Below are 18,685 nucleotides of genomic sequence, written 5' to 3'. Positions count from 1 at the left end.
GAGAGAGAGAGAGAGAGACAAAGAAAGAGAACAAGAGAGAGAATACCCCACACAAGATCAAAAACAGTAGGAACGGCATAATGACATCACCAGATTACATCTTCATCTCTGTAGAATCAAATGCCCCTCACATGTATACCCTGGCCACATATGTTCCTTATATATGTCCCCCTAAATCTCAGTTCCCTGTGTCCACTCTTCCCAGTGATGTGGCATGTATGTAGGAGCATATGTAGGAAATTATGGTCTAAATTTAGAGGACATTCTCCCTAAATATGGACAGTTTTTTCTACTATATTTTATTTCTACTATACTACATGTACCATATATTTAGTATATACTAATAATATATGTTTTATATACTATGTAAATTATACTATATTTTATTTTTACTATGATATTTTACTATTTACCATGCTAGTCAGTCAACTAGTATTTTTTAAGTGCCTACTACATGCTAAGCACTGGGAATGAAATAAAAAGGAAAAGTCAGTCTGTTCTCAAGAAGTCAAACTCCTCAGCAGGGACTGGAGATTCATGGGCGATGGTTTTGAAAAGATGTAGACTTACAGAGAACCTTGAATCTGTGGTAGCTTTTATGCAGGCTCCATGTGCTGAATGTGCAATGCCTCACAAACCACACATCAAATGGCAATGATACTTATATCCATCTACACAGAATTGTTGGGAGGGTGAAGTAAGATAATATTTGTGAAGCATTTTATATACCTTGAAGTGCTATATAAAAGCATATGTGCATGTATGCAATCGTTGTTATTGTTCAGTCATTTTTGAGTCATGTCTGACTCTTCCTGACCCCATCTGACATTTTCTTGGCAAAAGTACTGAAGTGTTTTGCCATTTTCTTCCTTGCTCTAATTTTGAGTTTAAGAGTGCCATAGAAACTCACTGGGTAAAGATGGGTTTGTATATTTTGCCTAGTGCCCAGTAGGCATAAGGTGTTGAAAGGAAAACATTCAGGCAGCAAAAATACTATATAAGGAGTGGAAATTGGCAACCGCTGTCAAAATTATGAGATATTTTAGGAAAAGAGGTGGAGAAAAAAAATTATGAGGCATGGCAGGCTCACAAAGGGCATATGTCTCTAACATACTAACCTGCTCTGAAAGGATAAAGACTAGGAGATAGCTAGGTAGCTCAGTGGATTGAGAGCCAGGCCCAGAGATGGAAAGTCCTGGGTTCAAATCTGGCCTCAGACACTTCTCAGCTGTGTGACTCTGGGTAAGTCACTTAACCTCCATTACCTAGCCTTTACTGTTCTGCCTTAGAACCAATGTAAAGTATTGATTCTAAGATGGAAGGTAAGAATTAAAGAAAGAAAGGATAAAAAGTATAGCAAAAATGGGGGACATGCATCATCATGTAAAAGTTTAATAAGCCATGAAAAAAGAAGATTGGTCCAAGTTTTAAAATAGAAAATATGAGATGTATCAATCTCAATTTTAATTTGAGATAGAATAATAATAATATATTGTTGCTCAATCATGACTGATTCTTCATGACCCCATGGACATATGTCCATGGGGTTTTCTGGTAAAGATGCTAGAATGGTTTGTAATTTCCTTCTCCAGTGTGTCCCCATTTTATAGATGAGGAACTGAGGCAAACAGGAGTCAAGAGACTTGCTCAGTCACACAACTAGTAAATATCTGAAGCCAAATTTTAATTCAGGTCTTCTTGACTTCAGGCCCAGTGTTCTATCCACTGCACCACCATTCTGCCTTAGAATAATGAGTAGTATGCAAAATACTAAAATATATTTTAGATAGACATGTTCATAAAAAAGAAAAATTTAGAGGGAAGAAGCAAACTTACTGAAGACACTATGACAGATACTAATAATAATGCTTATTAAATGTCAACTGCATCACTAGTTATTTTAAAAGACTTTTGATCACCCAAGGAACACTTCCTAGAAGAATTTAATATAGAATAATTCTGAATAAGTTGCATTATAATTTATTGCATACTAGATAATGTAAGTTATATAAAATCTAAAAGTATTAAATATTTATTATGTGCATATTCATTATTGTGTGGAGTTCACAAAAACAGAAGTGGCCCCTGCCTTTGGAAAATTATAATCTAGTTAGGAAGCAAGTAAATGCTGGAAAAATTGAGGAAGGAAAAAAATCAGGTTTTTGTCAGCTTGCTTAGTCAGCCGCTAGTTCTTGAATGAATTGAAAGGAAAAAGAATGCAAACAGATGAGAGAAACCATATTGTCAGTCATTGTTTCATTAGTGGAGAATCAGTAAGGGAATGACAGAGATTGATGGGGAGGCCCATGAAAAAACTCAGATGTTAAAATGGACCCCTTCCACTTAGAAAAATGTGACCGGAAAGGGAAGAATGAGAAGCAATTCCATAATAGCACAATGGTGTTGAATTTTTCCCCACTAACATGTTCAAAACCTACCCTTTAAAGCACAATTTTTAAAAAAATTTGTGGCACTGTGTACATTCTGATGTATCACTACTTTGGAGAAGTCTTTTAATGATTGAGCATTATATTTATCTAATAATTCATAAAGAAGCTATCTATAAAGTCTCTCCCAACTTTGTCCACTTTTCTTCTTTCATACCTATTACAAACGTAAAGAATCTTTGTATAGACTACTATAACATTCCAACTTAGTGGACAAACATCCAGAGGAAAACATCCCAGAGAACCTTAAGATTCCCCCCAGTACTGAAATACAGTAGGAAAAGTTACAAGATAATATCTCTTCTTTTCAATTGAATAAGCCTAGGGAATTACACCAAGACAAAGGGTTTGTGTCTAGGATTTGTCCCTAGATTCCAGGGCCTTACTAGCATTTAATTTATAAAACAGAGACCTTCCAGAAAATCTGAACAGCATTTTGGGAAGATTTCTTATTCTGTCTGATAAAACAGTTATAAATTTTATTTTTGTGATCCAAGGGTCTCAATTTGACCCCTAATGCAGAAGTATCAAACACTCTTATCTGTGATCACATTGTGGTCCCAAAACCCTCACAAGTACAGCAGGAATCAAATGAAAATATGAGGGATTATTTGATAAAATAAATAAAATACAATAGAAAATAGATAATGTTAATATGTATTTTTCTTAGTCAATATGAAGTCTCCAGAGGTCTTTCTGTGTGTTTAGTGGTTCCTAGTTTCTGTTTGAGCTTGACACCATTGCCCTAAAGGAATTGTCCTTTTACCATCTTCCAAAGTTTCACACTTGAGCAATTTTTATATTTAAAAGGGTGTGATGTGGTAGAAAGAATGAGTAGCTATGACTTGAGTCCAGTTCTCCATCACAATCAGAGCATCAACAAATGCACCAATTTAAAAATGAGGAGAGAAAGAGGGGAAGAGTTAAAAAAAATTCTCCTAAGGAAATGCTCACAGGAAAAGCTAATGAGAGACTGAAGAAACGAGTAAACAAAAAAGAAACCCCAGGACATGGCTTAAATACCCAAGGGGAAAGGATACACAAATAAATCTTAAGAAGAAAAGAATAAAACTACAACAGCAGCAACAACTAGAGACTACCCAGAATTATTTAGAAACTCAAGAAGAATTGTGTGAAGAGAATTGTTGGTCTCCTGAAGCTATATGAAGAAATTAATCTGATTTGTAAATTTCAGAAAATCATGCAAGAGCATTGTCTGGAAATATTGGAAATACTGAGCAGAGTACAAATTTATAGAATCCAAAGGATTTTGAAAGAGGAGAATCCTAAGCATAATTCACTAAGAAATATGGTGACCAAGAAATACAGTGTCAAAAAATAAATCTTGCACAGTCAAGAAGAAGCAATTCACATCAATTCAAATTACATAATATTTTCCCACAAGGGCAAGAAATAAAGAGAGGCTAGGCTGTACTGTGTAAAAAAAAGGAAAGAAACAAGAGAAATCAATGTACTCTCCTAAAAAGACTAAAGAAAACAGCATACTTCATCATTTTCAAAGATTGCACCAACATTTATACAGAGGAACAAAAATGACAAAAGTACTAATGAAAATGATGGAAAAAAAAACAGAAATAATTAGGGGTTGGCATTAGCAGAGTATAAATTATATACTAAAGCAATATTTATTAAAATTATTTGGTACTAGACAAAAAGTAGAAAAGTTGAGATGTAGTATATATTAGATAATATTTTCAAGGAAAAGTGATTAACATTAGAATTTTTTATAAACCCATAAAATACAAAACACAAAGGAAAGAACTTTTTAAAAAGAGAACATCTCGTATTTTATACCACAAGAAGTTCCAAGTAAATGAAACATCTAAATATAAAAAGTTGTAAAATAAAATATTAGAGAAGAATTTAAAATTCTCCTTTTCAAAACTATAAACAGTGGATGAAATCATATGTGGCACAAAAAATATAATGAAAAACAAGCCAAAGAAATAATTTCAAGTATATTAAAAATAAAAATAAAATAGTGCAACTGTAACAAGAAGGAAAGATACACATCAGAATTTGCCTTTGCAGTAATATCTCTTTTAAAACTCAGATATCCATTACATATAGGAAAACATACAATATTAAAGGTCATTCCCCAATAAACAACTGGTCAAAGCATGTAAATAAAATATTCTCAAAAGAAAAAAAGTGAACTACCAACAAGAGGCTGGAAAAAGTTCTCAAACTTGATCATAATAGACATATGAAAATTAAGACAATGCTGAAGTATCACTTCACACTCAACAAATTGGCAAAGATGATTGATAAAAGTTGGGAAAATTCAGTGCTGACTGGGCTATGGAAAAACAGGCAAGTTATTCAGTTCTGGTGGAGCTGTCATAGTCCAATGATTTCGAATTATGTAAGAATGATTAATGAACTGTTCATAGCTTTTGGTTGAGTGATCATCCTATACAGTTTATACAAAAAGATGATTCATAGCCAGACAAAAATATTGTACAAAAATATTCATTGCAGCCTTATTAATAATAGCAAAAAGTCAGAAGCAAATTACATACCTACAATTACGGAATGACTAAGTAAATTATGGCATATGAATGCAATAGAATATATTGTACTGTAAGAAATGACAAATATCAAGAATTCCAAATATACGGGATGATTTGTTTGAACTGATAAAATTAAGAATATATATATGCATATGTACAATAACCACTGTATACATGAAGACAACTCTAACTGGCAATACAATTTCAATAAAATAGCAAGGGTCAACAACAATTTTATTAATATGTTAAAGTTAAAGACATAAACAAAATATAAGGCTTCATTACATATTATCAGTGGAAGTCACAATGTTTTGCTCAACTATTTTCAAACATTGTGCTTTGTTCACATTTAATTGTTAATTTTATGTAGGCATGTGAGCTATATGAGAACTAGAATTATCAATAAAGAAACAATTTCAAAAGATATTGGCCTTGGAGTCAGGAGAGACCTAAAGTCAAATCCTTCCTCTGATACTTTCAGAATTGGTTAGCTGCTTACCTTCTCTAAGTCTCATCTGCAAAATAGGAATGATACCTGCAGTACACCTTGAAGGATTTTTGTGAGGTTAAAACAAGATAATTTATTTAAAGTGAATGACAATATCATAAGTGATACTTTTTGACAACAAAAAAGCCAACCAAGAAGATGTTAGCAATACAAACCCATATGTATGTTTTCCCATCTATTTAAAATCTTTTTTATTAGCATCCTCTTCTTTTTTCTTTCTTTAAATTCATTCATCTTATCTTCATTTCAATCTTTAGGGAATCTTTTTTACTAACATCCTTTTTTTCTTTTTATTTCAGTTCTAGCTTTGTAAAATCTTTATGAAAGCATTAATAGAATAAAAATATATTATATACATATAATAAATAATATATATGTACATTGTGAACAGGGAAGAATTTCCTATAATATCACATCCTATGGTCACACTATGATAGAGAATAAAAGAATATGTTCTGTAAAATTTAAGTATTTGATTAAGTAGAACAAAATTGAGATTTGAAGACTCTCCCCAGATAAGATGTATAGATGTATATGTATATAAAGGAAATTTGCTGCTTCAAAAGGTTATCTCTTTAATAACGATATTTCCTAAAGAAGTTAGAGAACCAAATTTATGAAACACCATGATTTCTAAATTAAAATTGTAGGTGACTGAAAGGGAAAGGACCCAGAAGGAGTAGAAGCAACCCTATTAACAATACCATTATTTGAGTAAAAGAACTGACATAAAAAAACATTATTGAGAACATACAACTTGCAATCTGGCTTTTATTTCCACTACGCTTTTAAAATAATTATCTACCAAAGACCATTTTAGCACCAAAGAGAGCTGGATTTGGAGGCAGATAACCTGGATTTTGCTGCCACTTATTGCCCATGTGATTTTTGGATAAATCACCTAACCTCTCTGGGCCTTAGTTCCCTCATCTATGAAATGAAGAGATTAGACTTGATGAGTCTCTTCCAGCTCTAAACCTAAGATAATGCTGTTCCTACTCATCTTTTAAAGCCAGTTCAAATATCCTCAATAGCATTTTGTAAATCTCCAATGTCTTTTTCATTTATTATTTATATTATACATAATCCAAGAGGCAGAATCGTGTAGTGGATAGATAACTGACTACAACATCAAGAAGACCTGAGTTTAGGTCCCTCTTCTATTATATCCTGTCTCAGTAACAATGAACAATTCACTTAATCTCTCAGTTCCCAAAACAATTCCCTAAGACTAAGTTGCAGAGATGGTCCCAAACTAAAGGAAATGTAAAAGGAAATGTCCTGACCAGAATGTTCTCTAAACAAATGAAGTCAGGTCCAGTCCCTATCATTTCCTCCTAGAGCAGGAGTCCCCAGCTTTTATTGCATCAGGGACCCTTCTGACAATCTGATCAAACCTATGCCCTTAAAGGCATAAAACAAAATGTATAGGATTGTAAAGGAAATAAGAGGCTAGTAAAAAATAATAGATACAATTTTTCCCATTTAAATTCTTTAGAAATACTACATCATAAGTTCTATGACTGTGGGTACCATGTTTTATTAAAGCTATTTATCTCCCTCCAGGACCCAGCACAATAGTTTATACATTGTAGGTACTTGTTGTATTCTTTGAACTAACTTGGATTATTCTTCAATCCCCTTTCACATCCTAGCCTCTCCTGTCTCCATGACTTTCCTCATATCACTCCTGCTTCCTGAAAGAACTTCTTGTCTCCATCTGTCAGAGTCCCTTCTTTCCTTCCTTTAAGGTTCTACTCAGGAGCCACTCCTTCCATTGCCTTCCTAGACCACTTCATCCTCTACTCCCAGATTAAAGGGAGCTCCCCTTCCTCAAGTTCCTCTTAGCACTTTAGCGGAATTCTCCTTATTACCTATTATACTCTCCACTGATTCATCATAATGTGACTATGTCTTTATGACCACTATTAAAGTAAAAACTTGAGAGCATGGTCTAGGCCAGTGATGGGCAATCTTTTGAGCTTGGTGTGTCAAAATTTGGCCAACTTGGATGGTGTGTCACTTCAAGAAAAAAAACATAAGTTCACAATATTTATAGTTTAAATAACAAAAATGTGTAATTGTAATATATAACTGTATTTAATAAACCAAAATAGGTAAATTAATATAGGTAGAATTGTCGTCTATAGTGCACAGAGTGTCTACACTACACTACAGCAAATGTTTCATCCATGGCAGGCTGCCCCATACTTCTCTGTATGCTGCCACATGTCATCGAAAATGGCTACACATGTCAGTGCTGACATGCATGTCATAGGTTTGCCATCGCCAGTGGGCACCTTCTGCCTCTAGCACTGTGATATGATGGGCATTTGATGTGTGCTTGTTGACTAGAATGTAATTAAAATTAATTTAAGGGAATTTTATAAATAAACAGTAGGGAGGTTAAGTGGGAAGAGAGAAACCATAGAACAATGGAAAGAGCACTGTACCTTGAATCAAGGACCTATTTTTTAATCCTCTCTCTGATATATTAGAATTGTGTGACTTTGGATATGTAACTTCACCTCTCTGGGCCTCAGTTTTGGCATCTATAAAATGAGCAACTTAAACTAGACTCTCTAAGATCCCTTTCTTCTCTAAATCCGTGATCAATGATCCTACAAAGAATAAGAGACATCAGCGATGGGTACCCTGAAAGGTACAGTAATAGCCACTAAAATATCAAAAGAATAAAGGGAAAGCCTCTAGTGGAATCAATCCTCTTTTAAAGGATTTATAGCAAAACCCAGAAAAGGGCTGCCTGTGATAAGAAGAATTGCAATCTGCATTGGGCCTATTTAGCTGAAATCATGAATTTTTTCCAGTATCAAAGTTAAAAAGAGTGTGAGAGCTGACTGGCATTCTGGGATTCATAGTTCAGAGGAACAAGTCTCAGAGGACATAATAATCTAAATCTCTCAGGGTTGGGAAGCAAAACCATGTCCCTCTCCATTACAAATCCTAACATGCTTGCCTTTCTCTCTTCTTTTCTTTCCCTCTCTCCATATGTATGTGTATCTGTGTGTGGGTATATGTGTGTATGTGTATAAATGACTTTTGTGTCATGGACTCCTTTGTCAAGCTAGTGAATCCTATGAACTCCTTCTTCGAAGACTGTTTTAAATATTTGAAGGAATAGCACTTTAATATGATTTCATAAATTTGATTTAAAAAAAATATTCAACAAGACCCCCCAAAAAACAATGTCACTCTCTGCCTTCCCCCAGGAAGTAGAGGTAAGGAAACAAAAGCAGCACTCTTTCCAGCTCATTCAGCATAAATGGTTATTGTGTTATATGTCCAATAAGCCCTGAGACATGGTTTTATTTTTCTATGATGGTGATAACTTCTTCTTTCTCTATGGCAAAGCTCCTATTCAGACAATAGTATATTAAAAGCAACAGCTTTTTGGACATTTCTTAACAACTTTTCCTAAGCACATTAATAAAAAGACTCTAAATTTATGATTCTCTGATATCCCACTAGAAGATAGTTAAGAGTATAGTGCAAGGAGCAGAGAACCGGAAGTCAGAAGACCTACTTTAAAAGCCTAATTCTGCCCACTGGTTGCTTAACCTTCTAAACGACCTGGGGGAATTTTTTTTTCTCAAATTTCCCAAATCATGATTCAGTTTGACTCATTTTCTAGATCTTTGTGGAAATCACATGATAGGAGAACTAGACCATACTTCTTCCCACTACTCTACCTTATTTATTATGTCTCAATGAATGCTTTTTTTTTTTAAAGCAAGAGGTATGAAGTGGAGGCTTGTAGTTTCATATACAATTCCCTTTTTATGTTCTGCCATAATCTTTTTAGTGTTTAAGTTTAAATTTTTAAAAAAAATTTTTAATGTCATTAAAAAAATTTTAAAAACTTATTTAAGAAATTGCTGTTGTCTCTCAGGGGAAAAAAATCTAAGAAAACTGTATGATTCTTTTTCTTTTTTTTAAATCTGTATCTTCTGTCTTAGAATCAATTCTGTGTATTGGTTCCAAGGTAGTACAGTGGTAAGAGCTAGACAATGGGAGTTAAGTGACTTGTCCACAGTCACACAGCTGGGAAGTGTCTGAGGCCAGATTTCACTTCAGGACTTCCCATTTCTAGGCTTGCTGAGCCACCCAACTGTCCCTCAAAGTGCTTCTTTCAAAGAAATGGGGTTGGGGGGCAGCTGGGTGGCTCCTGGGTGGCTCACTGGATTGAAAGTCAGACCCAGAGATGCAAGGTCCTGGGTTCAAATCCAACCTCAGATACTTCCTAGCTGTGTGACCCTGAGCAAGTCACTTAACACCCATTGCCTAGCTGTTACCACTCTTCTGCCTTAGAACCAACACACACTATTGACTCCAAGATGGAAGGTAAGGTTTTTTTTTTTAATAAAAATTAATTAAAAAAATAAAAATTAAACAAAAAAAGAATTGATACAAAGGGAGGGCAACTAGGTGGCTGGCTCAGTAGCCTTAGAGCCAGGCCTAGAGAGGGGAGGTCCTTGGTTCAAGTCCAGCCTCAGACCTTCCTAACTATGTGATTCTGGGCAAATCACTTAAACCCAATGGCCTAGTCCAGTGATATGGAAACTTTTAGAGATGGAGTGCCATGCCTCACCTTCCACCCCACCCCCAAAAACAAGTGCTGGTGTGCCCTGTCCCCCCTTACTCCACCCAGGGGAGGGAGGAAGTACTAAGCACTCCCATCGGACTGCTGGGAAGGGAGGGTTGTGATATAGTCAGGCTTGAGGAGAGGGAGAGGCAAGGGGCACAAGCAATCTTCTCTGCTCCCCTCTAGTTATGTGAGTTGTGATCCCCTCAAAACTCGAAAGAAAAAAAGCCCCAGTTTATAGGAAAAACTCTTATTTATAGGAAAATATAACTCTTGGGTTAAATGACATCATCCTGACACATTCACCCCATCACCTTCCAGCCTTCCAGAAGCTGGAATCCTCCAAATTAACCTTTTTAGTAAATGGTCAAGGTTTGAAATCAGGTTTTAATCTGGATGAAGTACTGATTGGGAGATTTGACAAGCCACTATTGTGTTTTCCAGAGCTTCTAGTCCACCTTTTTTCCCTCAGGCTGACATCCCTTTGAATGCAAATTAAAGAGGCTAGTAAGAAGAGAGGGGAAGAAGAATTAAAATTAAGCCAAAGTTTGCTTTGGAAAGAAACTCAGGAAGGGAGCAATGAAACAGGGAAGAGGCTTTTAGCCTAGCCTTGGGTTCATAAAACCTATTCCTAAATCACTAGACTACAGTTTTGAACATTTATAAAGTACATACTCAAAAGACACATCCCAAAATCCCAAAAATACTTTGTATCATAAAGACACTGGTTGCTTCTGATAGTAAAGACATAAATTGTGTTTCTGTCTCACTCAGGACAAAGGCAATGAAGAGGTCATTGTATTCTGAATGGGGTGGGACAAGCTTGTCCTGCAAGGGGTGCTGGATGGAAGAGACCTACTTACTAACTCCTGTTGGGGAGAGGAAGAGAGGAGCAGCCCAGCTGTGCCTCCCTCTGGTGAACTCTGTGGTGCAGGGACAGGTGCACTAGGTCCTTGGGATACGTACCCACAGAAAGGTCTAGGCATGCCATCTCTGGCACTTATGCCACAGGTTTGCCATCATGGGCCTAGCCCTTATTGCTCTTCTACCTTGGAATCGATATATGGTATTGATTCTAAAATATAAAGTAACAGTTAAAAAAAAAAAGAACTGATACAAAGACAAGAATGTAAGGGTTTTTAAAAAGAAAAAATAAACTCAAGCATTTAAGAACACAAAAATAGTCTTTGTCCTTAAGGAACTCACAGTCTACTAGGAGGAAAAATATACAAACAGCTACTTACAAACTAGGCTACAGGATAAATTAAAGATAATCAACTGAGGGAAGGTGCTAGCATTAAGGAAGACTATAAAAAGCTTCTTGCAGAAGGGAGAGATTTAGCTGAGTTTTTTAGATTACTAAGCATTTATAATATGCATTAGCATATGGAGTTCCCTAAGCTGATCAAATTCACAGGACCAAAAAAAAATTGTCCTGCAGATGTCATTTACTATTATTACTATTTAAACTCTGCAAATAGGTGATTACTTCATGCCAGATTCTTCTTCTTTTTTTATTCTATGTATGAAGAATAATGCTTTAACATGTAACAAGTCAAAAGTCTTCAATCAGCTGGCACTAAGAGTAATCTGAGCATCTTCTTACAGATGCTAATATTTCAAAAAAGGATGGGGGGAACCTGAAAGAAAATCAAGATGCCAAACCACTTTTACTTTTTGTTTTTTTTAACATTGGGAAGTATGAAAGAAGGCTATCCTGGTAGAGAGAGCACTACAATTGAAAATCCATTTACGTCCTCCAACCCAACCCCCACTTGTGAGTTTTTGATTATGTTTATGATAGATTAGGAGAAGCTGGCTCCAGTACATGTTATACTAAAAGAAAAAAACACATCTGCTCAAAATCATTTGTGGTTGCCTCGACTCTGTAGGTATAGCATTTAGAAATTACAGACTACTATAAATTACCTTCTCAAAAAATTTCCGGGTGCCATCACAGGCAGCAGAATCATGTGTCTCACATTTTCCATGGCTCCACAGTAAAAATTGGCACCTTGGTCAAGAAACCCTGAGGTTTGGGGTTACAGTTCTTTCTTTTCTTTGGGAACTATTTTGCTCCCTGGATAATTCGGCTCACTCAGATGTATTCTGAAAGAATGGGCATCTAGTGAGTGCAGAGCCCAGAAAGTCAGAAGCAAAGCTTATTAATAAGCAGGGGGGAAAGGTCCCTGCCTACCTACTAGAGCAGCATAACCTATATGCAGCCTAATTTTATGTAGGACCAAACCTGCTCTTCACAGTAACAAGCAGATTCCAGCAACCTCCTATAAGGAGTAGACAAATTATGATGTAGGCAAAGTTAATCTTCAGGCTCAACCCTCCCTAACCTGAGTATTTCTTCTGTTCTGACATGCATAGGTGAACCTCTGAGGTTCAGGAAGGTTACCTTTTGCAAGAATGCAAGATTCCAAAACTTAGCTTAAAAATAAAAAGAGAAATTTATTAATTTAGAAAGTAATATTGAGAATGGCCAGGAGGATAGCAAGGTGGAACAGCCTGGATGGAGGGCTGCTCCCCAAATGCACCAATTCTGGGGTTCTTTACTCTTTACAACAATGAAGACATGACTCTGTGCCACGGTGAAGATGTGACTATGGAGTGGTAAACACTCAGGTATTCGGTGGGGGTGTTGGTCATCTGACTAGGCCTGCCTGAAGACATAGGGGGTGACCCTCATAGTTTAGAGGACAGATGGATGTCTGAGATACAGGTTGATGATATCAAGGAGGTGTATCTCTCTCTGTCCATCTCAAATCTAAAGGAAGATCCAAGGAGAATAATTCTCTCAGGGTCTTATAGGAGTTATCAGATGTTTTGGGTTAGGAGTCACAAGGACAGAAGGGAGCAAAGGAATTTCTCTGCTTACAGTTTGCCTGGGTTTTGGAGGTATAATTCCCATGCTACTTCTTCCTCCTTTTGGATCACTTTCTTCTTCCCAAGTATCCAAAACTTCTAGGCTTCCCTTCCCCTTCTATCATGGAGAAAAACATCTAAACCATTAGTTCATATACATAAATTTGTGGTTATGTGTTTATCTTCCAAGGAATATCAGTTAGTTTAAAAGAGTATTTGCTCAGTGGATGCTGATGCTCAAACGAAAGGAGTGTCTTTTTAATCATGAGAATGATGGATTATTTTTTAGATGTCTGGAATGAATAGAAGAGAAGAAAAAAAGAACCTTTCTAGAGCCCTTTAACTCAAATTCCCAAGGTGGTCCCACTTAGACAAAAGGCTATCCCTAATGTGGTAGTGTAGGCACCATACCCCCTTTTCTTTCCCAATAGAATGTAAGCTTTTCCAGGCACCTAGGTGACACACGCTAGACTTTGAGTCGGGAAGACCTGAACCCAAATCTTGCCTCAGACATGTACTAGTTATATGACCCTGGACAAGTCATTTTGCTTCTCTCTACCTCATTTTCCTCATCTGTAAAATGGGAATATTAATAGTAACTCCTTCTCTGGTTTGTTGTAAAGATAAAATGAGATAATATTTGTAAGGCAAACATTAAACTTTCATATAAATGCTGGTTATCAACGTCATCATTCTTTTAGATTGTAGACTAGGAGCAAGTAGGTGGCTCAGTGGACAGAGAGCCAGGCTTAGAGATGAAGGTCCTAGGTTCAAATATGACCTCAGATACTTCCTAGCTGTATGATCCTGGGCAAGTCACTTAACCCTCATTGCTTAGCCCTTACCACTCTTCTGCTTTGAAACCAATACACAGTATAAATTCTAAGATGAAGGGTAAGGGTTTAAAAAAAACTAGGGACTGTTTTTCATTTTGATTTCACACCCCCAGTGACTACTATTGTGCTCTGAATACAGAAAGTGCCAAATAAATGCTTCTTTAGTTGTTGTGTCCACAGAATCTGAGTTTAGGGCTCCATTAAAGAAACTATCTTGAGCTATGGGAGACTAATGAAGTCTTAGAAAAGCAGAGATCTGGAAATGTGAAAGGAACCAGCTTTTTATTCTTTATTGTTTCTTGCTGCCTTCCAAAAGCCTCTTACCATCAACTTCTAGGTCTCTTTGTTTTGAAGGACTTCATTCTGGAGCAAGGAGAGAGCTGATGAAGAGCCAGTCATCACACTCATTTATTAAGTGCCTATTATATACTGAACATTGTGGATACAAAGAAGGGCAAAGACAAGACCTTCTTTCAAGGAGCTCGCATTTTAACAGGGGAAATCACATGTGAACACTTAGGTACCAACAAGAGATATATATGAGTAACTGGAAATAAGCAGAGAAAAGGTACTAGCAAGCCTAGAGATGGATCAGGAAAGGCTTCTTGCAGAAAGTGGGATTTTAGCTGAGACATGAAAGAAGCCAAGAGAGAAGACAAGGAAGGAGAGAGTTCCAGATGTACCAGACAGTAAGTGACAATGCCAAGAGATCAGGTGTTATATGTGGGAGGAGCAACAACGGTAGTGTGGAAGCGAATAAGATGTAAGAAGACTGGCAAGGTAAGAAGGAACCAAGAGTTTTAAAAGTGAAATGAAGCATTTTGTTAATCCCTTATCTTCCATCTTAGAGTCAATGCTGTGTGGTGGTTCCAAGGCAGAAGAGCAGTAAGGGATAGGCAATGAAGTGTTAAGTGACTTGCCCAGGGTCACACAGCTAGGAAGTTCTGAGGACACATTTGAAGTCAGGCCTTTGCATCTCTAGACCTGGCTTTCTATCCACTGAGCCACCCAGCTGCCCCCAACAGATCATTTTATGTTTGATCCATCCTTGAAATATACTCCCTCCTCCCTTCTGCTTCCTAGAAATATTAACTCTTTCCTGGGTTCAAATCTAGTCTCAGACACTTCCTAGTTTTGTGACCCTGGGCAAGTCATTTTACCCAATTACATAGCCCTTACCACTTTTCTGCCTTGAGTACTTAGTACCAGTTATAAGACAGAAGGTAAAGGTTTTTACAAAAAGAAGAGAAACAAAATACTATCTCTTTTCAAAATTTGTCTTAAGTGCTAGCTCCTATGATACCTTTCCTGATCTCTACAAGTGTATGAGCTCCCCCTGCCAAAAAAAATTTTTGGATTAAAAGCTAATTTAGGAGAATGTATTTAGGCAAAGAGTACAAGTTCCTGTTCTTCTGAAGTAATACAATTTAGTGAAGTTGTAAAAGAGCCAGGATCACATTCCTTAGAGAAGTCATGTTATTCAACTGCTTTTTTCAGTTCATGATCCTCTGATAGTTCTGGTAGATCTTTAAATGCTAGAGTCAAGTTATATACCCAGGAGACTCAAGCAAAAGGAGTATCCATGACAGAAAAGGGACAATCATTTGAGGTTTATAAGCTGCAACCTACTCATCATCCCTGTGATGGCATGCCTACCACTCTCACATGTGCACCTTCAAGTAACAGAATCATAACAAATATATCATTGAAAATCCACAATGAGATTAGAAGTGTGAAAAGATAATAGCTGCTGCCAGAATCTTTTACTTAAACTCAAGAAAATATATCCAGTAAGTACAAAGATCTTCAAAAATTGTTCTACCTTTTTAGAGATCTGCTGCTATGTTGACTTCTGGATTTTGCCTGACAAGCCTTGAACTTGTCGTATGTGTGGACTAGTTACGTTTTTTATTGAAACTATGGATTTTCTAGTTCTTGAAAGCTTATTGGGGGCAACTGGGTAGCTCAGTGGGTTAAGAGTCAGACCTAGAGATGGGAGGTACTAGGTTCAAATCTGGCCTCAGGCACTTCCCAGCTGTGTGACCCCGGAGAAGTCACTTAACCCCATTACCTAGCCTTTACCACTCCTCTGCCTTGGAGCCAATACACAGTATTGACTCCAAGACAGAAGGTAAAGGTTTAAAAGAAAAAGAAAAGAAAAGAAAGTTTATTCAGCCCTATCTCTTGTCTAAAGTTTGCATTGCTTCAAATAATCAGCTCCAGTCGAGGTTTATGTACTTATGGAATTTTTGAGGTCTTACTATGAAACTTCAAGAATCTGACTGAGAATTGTGTTGGAAGGAGAAGAGAAGAGATGCTCTAAAATATTTGTGCCACGTTCTTGCCACCTCCATATCAGTATCCCATTCCCCTTCCTTCCGGGTCCTTAAAAACCAGTCCTCTCACCCAATCCTTTATCTTCCAACCAGATGTATATTCCAGCAATCATTGGTGATGAATTTAAAAAGATACCAATGAAGGCAGCTAGGTGATTCACTAGATAGAGTGCCAGGCCTACAGATAGGAGGTCCTGGGTTCAAATCTGACCTCGGACACTTCCTAGCTATGTGGCCCTTTGCAAGTCACTTAACCCCAATTGCCTAGCCCTTACTTGATCTTCTGCCTTGGAACCAATACTTTGTATTGATTTTAAGAAAGAAGGTATGGGTTATTTTTAAATACCAGTATTTCTTAGTAATGCTGATGGTGACAGCTAGCATTTATATAGCACCTACTATGTGCCTATAAACACTATATAAATATTATCTCATTTGAGCCATATAAGCTGAGAGGTAAAATTCCCATTTTACAGATGAGGAAACTGAGTTAGGCAGTGATTAAGTGACTTGCCTATGGCCACATAGCCAGTAAGTGTCTGAGGCCAGATTTTAATGCAAGTCTTCCAGAATTCAGTTCCAGGGATCTATTTACTCTTTGCTACCTAGTAGGGGACCTAATCAACTCACTTACCACTGGCCCTGGGGAAATACCTGGCCAGTTCCTCCACTCAGACTATATTTTTTATCCATTTGGTCCATTTCCAGAACATAATCTCCTCCTTCCAGGATAAGGTGGCCCCGGTGATATATTTCCCTTCAGACCTATCTGAGACCAGCCAACAGACATCTGCTGTTCATTAATAGGATTGTTTTCTAAGCCCCTTTCTTGATCTTTCTTTAGGTCTTATTTAATTTTTCTTAAACAATAGAACATGTCTCTTTGGCCAGTTGATCCCTAGTACTTTTTGTTGATTGTGGTGGTGAAGTGTTCACTCATAGCTCCTTTGATTGGGTCTACTTAAAGATTTTGATGAGAGGGATGAGATTTGGTTGGATTACCAACATGCTGAAGGCCTCCCCCATAAAAGAGGGGCCACTTGAGAACAAGAAGCAACTGGCTCTCCCCATTCTCTCCTCCCTGTATACAGAAGGGTTTTAACTTCACAATATACATCAGATAGAAAACAACATGGGAAAATATTCCATCCGTTCTGAATTTTCTTATAGAAAGATACATAATTAATGCTTAAGAGATCTTTTTTTTAAAATAAATTTAAACCTTTACCTTCCATCTTAGAGTCAATTCTGTGTATTGGCTCCAAGGTAAAAGAGTAGTAAGGGCTAGGCAATGGGGTTCAAGTGACTTGCCCAGGGTCACACAGCTGGGAAGTGCCTGAGGCCAGATTTGAACCTAGGACCTCCCATCTCTAGGCCTGGCTCTCAATCCACTGAGCTACCCAGCTGCCCCCTTAAGAGATCTTTTAAGAAAACAACTCCTACTGGTTGGTCTTATACTCCCTGACAGCTCACTAGCCAGTGTTATTGTTGGAAAGAGGATTGATCTCTTTTTCCTAGATTTTTATATGCCCCATAACTCTTCCTGGGACCCTATAGTTATGAAATTCCTGCCAATGACCTCAATCCAAATAATATTTCCTTAATGATTCTCAAGAACAAGGAAGTCAAGACCACACTCTTTTATGAACATTTATTCTTTTTTTTAAATGATGTTATAATAATCAGACTCTTCCATCAAAGGGAGATTTGTTAAGCCTCATAAAAGCATTGTATAGTAAAACCTTTAATAATCAGTTGGTTAAGCTATATTCACCAAGGAACCCTAAGCAAAATGATAGTCTTCTATTTTGTTAAAGAACTTTTTAAAAGCATTCAATGAATTCTTTTCCCAGTGAAATCCTTCTATTTAAGCATGTTTCTTTTTATTAGGTGTTATGAGCCAAAGCTCAGTAGAAGAACTAAAGGGTTGTGCCATGAGGCACCTGGGGTCTAGTTCAACATTACAGAAATTAGATCCAGTTGTTAGTGAGGAAAATTTAAATGACACTTTAAAAATTCTCCATAGACATTTAAGGGATGCATACTGAATAAACTCCTAGTGGCAGGAAGGAATTGATAGATTTCCCAAGAGAGTCTAGATCTCTCTCATGTTGGGCAGGCAAAGGCCTTGCCCATCAAATGTTCCAGTTAACCAAGTTTATTGCTGTTTGACATTTTTGTTCAAATTCAGCTTGGAAAAAAATTGCATGTGAGTTACTGAAGCTCTGAGGGAAGAGGTAGATATAGGCCCTAGAATCTACTACAAACTAAATTTTGATCAAATGATATTCTCTAGTCAAAACATACTGAATGACAATATGTGTCACACTATCTACATCTTGGTAAGAATGGTAAGAAGGTAAAATACTAATACCTTCATATTACCAGTCTTCACATATACTTTTGGAAGAATAAAGGGGGGAAACCCTAGATTTGCAAATATCCAAACAAAAACCTGTAAAATATTAGCATAGAAGCCAGTATGCCATAGACTTCTCAGAAAGGAGGAAGAGAATTTATAGATTTCTCAGATTTGATAATAAATGA

Source organism: Gracilinanus agilis, chromosome 1, assembly GCF_016433145.1.
Source record: "Gracilinanus agilis isolate LMUSP501 chromosome 1, AgileGrace, whole genome shotgun sequence".
NCBI lineage: Eukaryota > Metazoa > Chordata > Mammalia > Didelphimorphia > Didelphidae > Gracilinanus > Gracilinanus agilis.
The sequence above is the reverse complement of the archived record's forward strand: the minus strand, read 5'-3'. Positions refer to the sequence as shown.